This window comes from Camellia sinensis, chromosome 10 (genome assembly GCF_055761805.1).
Source record: "Camellia sinensis isolate YWXY chromosome 10, ASM5576180v1, whole genome shotgun sequence".
NCBI lineage: Eukaryota > Viridiplantae > Streptophyta > Magnoliopsida > Ericales > Theaceae > Camellia > Camellia sinensis.
The window spans coordinates 158,905,651-158,915,839 of NC_138970.1; positions in this window are offsets into that span (position 1 = coordinate 158,905,651).

Consider the following 10,189-nt stretch of genomic DNA (forward strand, 5'->3'; position numbering starts at 1 on the left):
AAATATCTGTTTTAGACTATCGGTGGAGGATAGCTATGATTATTGTAGAAATTGCATGAAGATTAGGTGAATTGAAACTAATCTCTTATTGGTTGTCATTGAACATGACTTTGTTTTAATACATTATATATATATATGATGTTTGGGAGGAGAAAGGGGATGGACTCCAATGAATTAAGTTGGCCTGTGTGTCTAGGGTGAAAGTCCCGAAAACCACTTGTATACATGTGTGGACGCGCCCCGGGAACTCTCCGATATCCGCACTGCGAGGGCGTGAATTCCGTTTGTTCTCTAGGCTACTTCAGTTCGGACTCAATGTCACGGTTCTGAATCTAATCTCACAAAGTGCAATGTGAGACCGATAAATCACCAAAGAATCCAAATCCGGCAAATCGTTTTGGAAAATTGATTTTTATAAAGAAGTGCCAAACATGGACTGTTTTGCCAGATACAGAGTCGCCACCTAAATATTTTATTTTGGGGGGAATTTAGGAAACCCTGACTCGTGCCTAAGGCCACGTGTCCGTCATCACCAAAGTTGCCTCGGCTCGGGAACTTGGGTACGAGATGGGAAGGTCATGCAATGAGCACCCCCACTCACCCGATCAAAGATCGGCCTGTACTAAACATGATATTTTATTTTTGAAAACACATGTACTCTTATTCCGGTTAATTAGCTAATTTTACTACGTAATGCGCACAACATATAAGTATAGACCAGATCGCCTAATTTGGAACAAAACATCGCATGTTCATTTGTTTGAAAACAGTTTTGAAGCTTACTACTCGTAAGTAGGCTAAATCGCGGATTTCAATGAATTGTTCCAATTCAAGCAATCCAACCTTCACCCACAGGCATTCAAGCAGTTATATCAAATAAGCAGTTAGCCTCATGGCAAGCATGCTTTCATGGCAACATTAACACACATGCAGTATGCTAAAGCATAAACACTCACAGTGTACTCCTAGCCAAAACAAGGAACTAGTTAGAAATCATGCATGATCCTAGTTCATGTTAAGATGGCTAATGCAACACATGCAAAAATGTAACTCAGATAGGCTCGACTATTCTAAAATGTCATGCGAAATGCAACTTGATAACATATTGTTGAACACATATTCAAGCAAATGTATTAAAAATACAATGCAGTTACTATGATGCGTCGAGCCCGGTGCATGTAATACAGATGAATGGATATACGTATGCAAGCATAAGGTATGCTAAATAAAATATGCCCTAAAACTAACCATCGTAAGTGGTTAAGTAAAAGGGAGAAAGAAATGGGGGTTGGAAGACATGCATCACACACACGCACGCTTATTACAACAATTGGCCCTCTCGACGGAGAGTCCGAATAAGAAGCTAACTAGCTAATCTAAGCTAATTAAACTACTTATTACAAAACAAAGCTAATTAACTAATCCTAGTAAACTAACTATTACAACACAAATTGAATAGTTAAACGCATTAACTAATTAGGTACAAAACCAAAGCATAAACTAGCTAAGGAAAGCAATAAACAGAGGTCCTCGGGAAGAAGAGTGCATGCATGCCCAGTCGCCTCATTCGGAAATCCAATGCGATGCCCCGATTTGCCTCTGTTTTCATTTGTTCTCAGAACCTTGCACCAAGCTCTAGAAGGCTTGAACTCCACTTTAGGAACCTGTGGGAGGGTGGCCGACCACATAGGGGTATCATCAGCCGTGGCCAACCGCCTATCTTTGTTGTAGACCAGAAAAAATGGTCGGCCAGCTAGTTTTTCTGGCTGGCCGACCAGTTATTGCTGCCAAACTCCAATTTTCTGTAACAGAGAGCAAGAGACGGCATGGCAATGTATTTGCAAGATATGTGTGCACAACCAACCTCCCTATCATTTTATAGGCTCAAGAGAGTGTAATTCTCGACCCTCGAGCCACCAATCACGTATCTCGATGCATGATGGCCGAGAGGCGAAGTTGCACAATTCAATATGAAATGAATGCACACATAAACACATAAATGCCTATAACTCTATCATGTATGATCAAGAGCATCGGCGACCGACAATTAAGGCACGTTTCATCACTTCAAGCATGAAACATCCCTCATTTCTCGTGTTTGGACTAACACCTACTCCAAACACAATGCAACACATAACATGGCATGCACAATGCTATGTAACATGGAGTATGCAAAAATGCAATGCAACACAAGCATGTACACATGGAATGCAAGGTATGCAAAACACAATGCAACTATGTGGCATACACAATGCAAAGAATAACATAACATACTCAATGCAATGAACAATATGGCATACTCAATGCTATATAAGATGGCATACACGATGCAAATGGTAAGAACACGGCATACTCAATGTAATGGGCAACATGGCATACACAATGAAAATAACATGGCATACTCAATGCGATGAACTGCATGGCATACACAATACTCAATGGGCTTGAACCAAAATGGATAGACCTCAGCCATGTCCAAATTAGTGGCCGTAATGCTAGAATAAAGGCACAAAAGGGCAAGGCAAACATGCACAAGTATTGGCCCATCAACTAGGGCTAAGAACACGACTCTCAAGCATGATGAAGAAGCGATAAATATGTAAGTGTCACAACACTAAAGGCTCTGAAATCAAGTGTGAAATGATGTCCAATCATTCAAACAATACAAGTAAAGCATGCGAGAGGGCCTAAGGCACAAAGCCATTAAAGGGACTACACAAATGGCATGCAATACATGGCACAAATGATTGAACCAATCATGGACAGAGCTTAATTAGGTCTAAACAAAGACCAAAACATGCTAAGATGGAGGCTCAAAGACCTAGGCAAGATGGCATACACATTGGCCCATAAGCTAGGCAACAGATGCACAACCCTTTAAAGCACTTAAAGAGTGAATGAAGTGGGAACATGGCAATGCTATATGCTTTGAAATGTCATTTTAAGTGATGCTAAATCATGTACACAACACAAATGAAGCATGCTATGGTGCCCAAGGCTTGAAGCTAGCATAGGCATTTACACTATAGCTATACCAAACATGAAGCATATGGCAAAGGCAACCCAAAACAATCCCAGAACATGTCAAAATGATACTAAAACATGTATGGAAGGAAGCCAAAACAAGCTAACATGAAGGGCATAAGGCAAGATGCATACAAGGCCAAAAGTAAGGATTACACTACACCTACCAAGACCAAGCATGGGATGACTTAACCAACAAAAATCAGAGTTATATCATGGCAAAATAACTCCAAATAAACACAGAAATGAGAGCTCGCAAGCTTAAGCATAAAGGCATACGCAATGGCTCATGTTAAGGCATAAAAGACAAACCCTCCAACGCATTGAATGAGTGATAAATGCAAGTGCATGATCATGAAACATGGACTGAAATCACATAACAAATGATGCCAAAGCATTCAAATAGTCTAAGTAATGCATGCTAGTGGACTTGATACACAAAGCTAACAAGCTAAATTGAACCATGGCTATACAAAGCAAGTCATGCATGACCAAAACAACACAAATCAGAGCTAGAGCATGCTAAAACATGGACAAAAGCTTCTTGAAGTTAAGCCTAAAGCATGCTAGAATGACATGTTAAAGCATGATGCATGTTATGTTATTTCATGGAATTGCACTATAAGTGCAAGGAGCATGCAAAGGGTGACCAAACCAAACCCTATCAGAGGTATGACATGGTAAAACACCAACAAAAACATGTTGAAATGGACTCAAATCAAGCTAGAATGACATGCTACTTCATGAAGCATACAAGACTAGTTTATCGGATTTACACTACAAGCGTATAAGGCATTCATGGAGTGAAAAAACCAAGTAAAAAAAGTGGCATGCCATGCTAAAATAAGCTCAAATACAAGCTAAGATATGGCCAACATAAGCTTAACAAACATGCTCACACATGAGGCATATGAAGCAAGTATTCAAGACACAAGGAGAGGGGATGACCCTCTCCTTTTTGGGACCTCAAAACACCCTTCCCACCACTGAAATTCCTCTGAGTTTCAGTGGTGAGAAGGCCAAAACAAGGTGGTCCCGAAGGCTTAAAAAGAAGGCACAAAAGCAAGGCCAAACAAGGCCTAAGAGGGGGTAAACAACCCCCAACACCAAAATGACCTTAAACAAAGATCTTAAGCATACAAAATCAAAACTCTTTTTAGTTTAGTGTTAAGCTTAAAATAATATGAAAGTAAGGCTAAAAGCTTAAGCAAGAATGCGGGTTTAAGGAGTTAAAGGCTCACCCTTGAAGACCACCTTCAAAACCACAACTCCAGCAGGTTTTTCAAGCTTAAACCAATCCAACAACACCAAAACCAGCTCCTAAACACCTCAGCAACCAAAGGATGGTGTTTAAGTGTGCGTTTGTGTGTTAAAGTATGATAAAACTACACTTTTAAAGCACAAAAATGAAGTAAAGGGCAAGATAGATACAAGGGTGTATCTAAAACTCTTAAGGCAATTTTTCTGAACCTGGAGGAGGGAGGAGGAGGTTTTTTTATATAGAGAACAAAAGTGTAAGCTTCTTGAGGAAGCTAAGGGTCCAAGGCCATCCCTCCATACACGTGTGTGGAGGATGGTTTCAGTGACTTCCAACTGTGCCAGCAGGAAGAAAATATCTCCAGGAATGAGCTGGAAAGTGGCCGACTAGTTAAGTGGTCGGCCAGCTACTTCTACTGGTCGGCCACTGTGCAAAGGTGGTCTACACACTGAAAGCAAGGTGGTGGTGTGGTGGCCAACCAGAAAAGGTGGCCCAAAGACCAAGAAAACCAGTTGTCTAACCAGAAAACTGGCTGGCGGGAAGAAAAGTGGTCTCCAAGGGGAAATACTGGTCTCCCACCCTTGTATCACCTTCCAAACAAGGAAAACAAGATTTGTACCAAAAAAAAACAAAAAATGGTGCTAGACAAAAGTTCAGGAGGCAAAGCGCGTAGCCGAGAGCCTCGAAAACTAGTCTACGGGCATCAAAAGTGGTCTATGACCACAAAAGTGGTCTCCCGGACCACAGTGTCCCTCTAGGCAGAGGCAACATGGCATGGTCCAAAAACCAAGCCAAACGGAGGACGTTAAGCAGTTCCGAGACAAGGCGCACGGTTGAAGGTTTCGAAAATCGAAAATTAGTTTCTAAACGAGAAAAGCGGTCTACGACCACAAAGAGGTGGTCCACAGACCATCTCCCTCCCTCTAGGGAAGAGAAACAAGGTTCGGTCTGCAAACCGAGACAAAACACAAAGAGTTCAGAGGCCCGAAGGCAAGGCTCTCAGCCAAAACTCTGAAACCTCGAAACGAGCACAACATGCGCAATCACCGAGCGCTCAAACGATGACGTCTGAGTCTTAAGGTCGGTCAAAAATGGGGTGTCTATAACATGGGTGTCGATCCCGCGGACGAAATTTTCGTAAAATGGCAAATAAATATGTTTGTATGATAACTATATTGATTTGAGACCCAATGAGTTGTATTCTCAATATTGGTTGGTTGAATGAAATGGATATGAACATTGCAATGAGATATAAAACTTAGTATATTATGATCTTGTAAATTATGAACGGTTTAATCACAGGTATTGTATCTGCACATCATACTTATATTTTTGTTAAGATTCATATATTGTGCTAGATTGTTTCTACTGGGCTTTGGCTCACCCTATTTGAGAAAAATCATTTTCAGGTGTTAAAGATATGCCTCCGCCAAGATAGTAGTTTGGGGAGATTTAGAGCAAGAGCTTCTTTTGGTTGTGGTTACTTGTATAGCCAAGGGCTTAATTATATTGAGTTAGAGTCATTTTGTTGTAACCAAGCAAGGACTTGGAAAGATGTAAGTTTTTCTGGGCAGATAAATATTTGTTTAACTTTCATTACTTTTCACTAGTCGTCACACATGCTGTAGATTTAGGATGAGCTATTTATGAATGTATATCACATGTGTCACCTTTTGTATATCAACTCTGATTAATGGAAGCTTCTTATTGTACTTATATCACTTTGTACTGGTGTTCGGAGTTGGATTATTGTAATTATTTTGAGGGCATTACAGTTAAACATCAATAAAGACAAGCTAAGTGCAAAAAACATCGTAGCAAACTTTTTATTCCAACTAAGTTGGCAATGAAAAAAACCAAAAAAGAAATCTAATCATATCCTACTAGGGCTAGACAAGCATTCATTCGACCTACCAAAATCAAATGGCCCTGAGAGGGGAATTTGCATTGAGAAGATTGGGCCGGGCAAATGAGGCCTTAGTGTTGACTGGGCTAAATCAGGCCCTACCTTTGGGTTGCGCTAAAAGGTAACTTGAGGGTTTTTGTCGTGCTATCGACACTAACACATAAAACAGAAGACATTGTGGCCAAGCAATCATCTACGATCAGGTCAGTGCATCGATCTACGTCAGTGTACCGAGATAAGTCAACGCATTGAGTTACATCAATGTGCCGAGCTAGATTAGTGCAGCGTGAAAAGAAAAACACCGACCTAGGTTGGCTCGATGTGGTGTTTCGTTTTGTTCTTAGAACTAATAAGGCTACATTCGTTATGCAAGTGGTAAGCAACCAAGCTAGTGTTCTTCCCGGTTGCCAGCCAAGAAGTTGGGTCAATTCACTTTGACATTAGTGATAAGGGTGAAAAAGGATAAAGCATTATCCTATGTGATTCCTAGTGCGACTCTACGAAGAGCAATTAGAATCCTACTGGGATTCTACCTAAGGGTGAAAAAGGATAAAGCATTATCCTATAAAAATGTGATTCCTAGTGCGACTCTACGAAGGGGAATTAGAATCCTACTAGGATTCTACCATGTGGAAATTATAAAAGCACAGAGATAACTTAAAATAAGGTAACACAATTCTATTCACAAGATTCATTAGAGCTTTTTCTTATATTAATCTTGAGTTTGGACTTAAGTATCAGAGGGTTTTCCAGCACACACTCGCAGATAAGCTCATCAGAGTTGTTTTGCAGGATAAATGACATCGTTCATGGAGGCTTCAGCTTAATCAAAAGGAATATGTGTGTGACGAATTTTTCATCATCGTACAGGCTCAAACCGATCAGCCAAAGAATTGGGATTTCGACAGTCCGAGACGGATGCGAATGCATTTTTCTCAAGCCACTAAGTTCAAATCGATGATGGATAGGAGACCACCCAACCTAATCCACGAGCACCTATTGTTTGATAGAGATGTGATAATACTCAAGAAAATAAATGGCAATACATTGGCAATTGTGTCTTTTTATATATTCTAAAACATGACAATTTGTAGTTAACATTTTCTATTGAATTTGAATTGAAAAACCATCTTGTTCAGAACCTACTTAACATTTTCTATTTTATTTATAGTTTTTGTGTGTGATTGAGTGTAAACATTTTGAAAGTACTTCTCTTGGTTCTAGTAGAAAAGGGAAAGGCAATTCTTGATTAATTTAACCAAATAATGTTTTACCATCATCACCAAAGCAATTGCGTGCCAGCCTAACTCCGTATAACTTAGCAAGTAGTTCATAAAATTCAGCAATAAAGAATTTGTTTTGGAATGAATTGTAAATGTAGACATTTTTAATTTGATTTGTTATGGTTTTGTGACCAAACTTAATCGACGCATGTAATTTGTGATAACTGCTCGTATTTCAAATTTACCAATTTGACCCCACCATTTACAAAAAAAAATTTACCCAACCTTGAGGGGGTTCATCGACAACAAAATTTTAAAACATGAAAAAATAAAGTCTTCAGGTTGCTTTAATTTATTTCTCCCTACCCACTAGCAAATGAAAGTGGAGTTGAAGAAGTCAAGTTTTGATTTATACTTTAATATTTTTACGCAATTAATTTGACAAGGATTGAAGCTCCCACATTAACATAAGATACAAAATGCCAGGAATGGCTCGTCTACCGCGCTGCCTTGCCTTTTGCTTCCCATTGTTGATCATAATCCTCCTAAATCTGTATCAGATGTCGCTGCAACAAAGATTTCGTGAGTTTAAAATAATTCTTTTCTTACTTTACTTTTATCTTTGTATTAGTTTTTCAATCTATCTATAATAATCAACTCTTGTATATTTTTATAAGGACTTAGTTTCTTTTCGGTCCCATTTCGATAATCTAAACGATTCACATTTTGGAGTTCGTCGAGTTCTCTACAAAAAATCAAGTCAATCGGATAATGCATTGATCCGAACATGTTTCTATTATCTGATCAAGTTCATTTTTTTACAGGAATGATGTGCTCGATAAATCCTAAAATATAAACGGTTCATGTCCTCAAAATGAAACCTAAAAGTGAGCCAATAGGCTGGATTGGACGGTCTAGTCCGATAATCGACTGGAGACAATCCAGTCCCTTTTGATAAAGTTTAACTTGTCACAATAATAATTTGTGGGCTATTGCAGCTGTACCCCCATTCAATCTGGTGTGCACGTATACCCCAGGCAATGGGGGTTGCATTCGCAGTAACGGAACTCTCTAAGTCTTTCTCACTTTAGGTTCACTCTTCTATTAAATGTATGCATTCAAAATATTGTAAGAAGCTAGTGAGAAAGCATCTATAAAAATCTCAGCATTATATATAGGAAAATACTTGGGACTCCCATGACCCCCAAATAATTGTGATTAGTTATGGGTATTTTTTTTTCTTTTTTTTTCTATCTCTTTAACACGTGTGTGTGGGGTCGTGGAGGTGGGATGTTTGTAGGGGTCTGTATCATTTCTATGAATAAATAAATAAAGGGAAATGTTTAAAACCCCTTTTGAGAATGATCCCCACACCCCCAAAGTGATCTTGGCCCTCCATATATGTGTAGGGTCCACTCATGTATGTGTGGGATCCATATCATAAATAATCTAAATTTGTGAAGGTCTTGTAAAGGTAAGGGTCTCAATCATTAACAAATAAATAAAACATGTAATGATAAAGCAATTTTGGCATTAGTTTTCGTGATTATTCCCTTTTTTTTTTCATTTGTGGTCCCCATTGAACGCAAGTTAATTTGTTGAGACAAACTCAACTTTTTACCAAATACCCACTGAACTCCGGGCAAGTGGATGAGATCAGATTTGCAGCTCAAGAAGTATAGATTATCAAAACAATTGAAAAAAATGGTAGATTAGATCCTTTCCAATCAGTGATTGCTGCCCAGGCCATCTCCAATATTTAATCAAATCTATCATTAAATTTGAATTTAATGAAAAAATACACTTTTTTTTCTCTCCAATGATTTTATTAAAGTCATATCAAATTGAGAACATTTCAAATTTTTCATCAAATTGAGGATGATGTGTGCCTTTTATCAAAACACTATTTATTACCGTTGTATTTTCACCACCGGATGTCCTCTCAGATGGCCACCGCAAGCAAAATTTTGTGAAAATTTTACACTGAGAGGTCCACCCCTCAGATGACCCCTTAAGCGAACTTTTAATTGAAAATGTGAGGAAAGAGTATGAAGAGTGGATTGATTTGCTGATGCATTCAACTACAGATATAGTTATCAAAATTTCCAATGAATACATTATTGTTGATCCCACCTGACTATACTTACGTTTTTGGAAACTATTTTTGGGGGGAAAAAAAAAAATCAAAATCAAAATCAACCTTTTAAAGAACTTTTTGAAACATATAACTGTTTAGTTGTGTTTTCATTTTTTTTTGAAAAGCACAGAAAACATGTTTATCTGAAATTTTTTTAGAAAAAACAACCAACTTTTTACGAAATACAACCAAATATCCATTGTTTCCAAAACTGTTTCGCACAAAAATGAAAAGGCTGGGTGTTTTTCAAACATACAATCGCTTTTGTTTCCAAAAATACGAAAACAAAAAACAAGAAAACACAAACAATATTATGTATCTATGCTGAAAAGGGTGGCCTCTCTCTCTCTCAAACCCACAAACATGGTTGGACTGGCCTGTGTCTCTACTGCATCTATGCTGACTTCAACGCATCCTATCCTTGTCTATATATATGTTATCTATCTACAGCTACACACTTCAGTCCTACTTCTCACCATTCTCACTTTGAAGCAGAGCTCTCTCTCTCTCTCTCTCTGAGAGCTTCACACTACACAATGGTGAACCCCTGTTCCATTTCCATACCCATCATCAAAACCCCTCTTCTGTTCTCTCTCTTGTTTGCATCATTCATCGCATTCGCTTCTGCAGCCAACAATGTT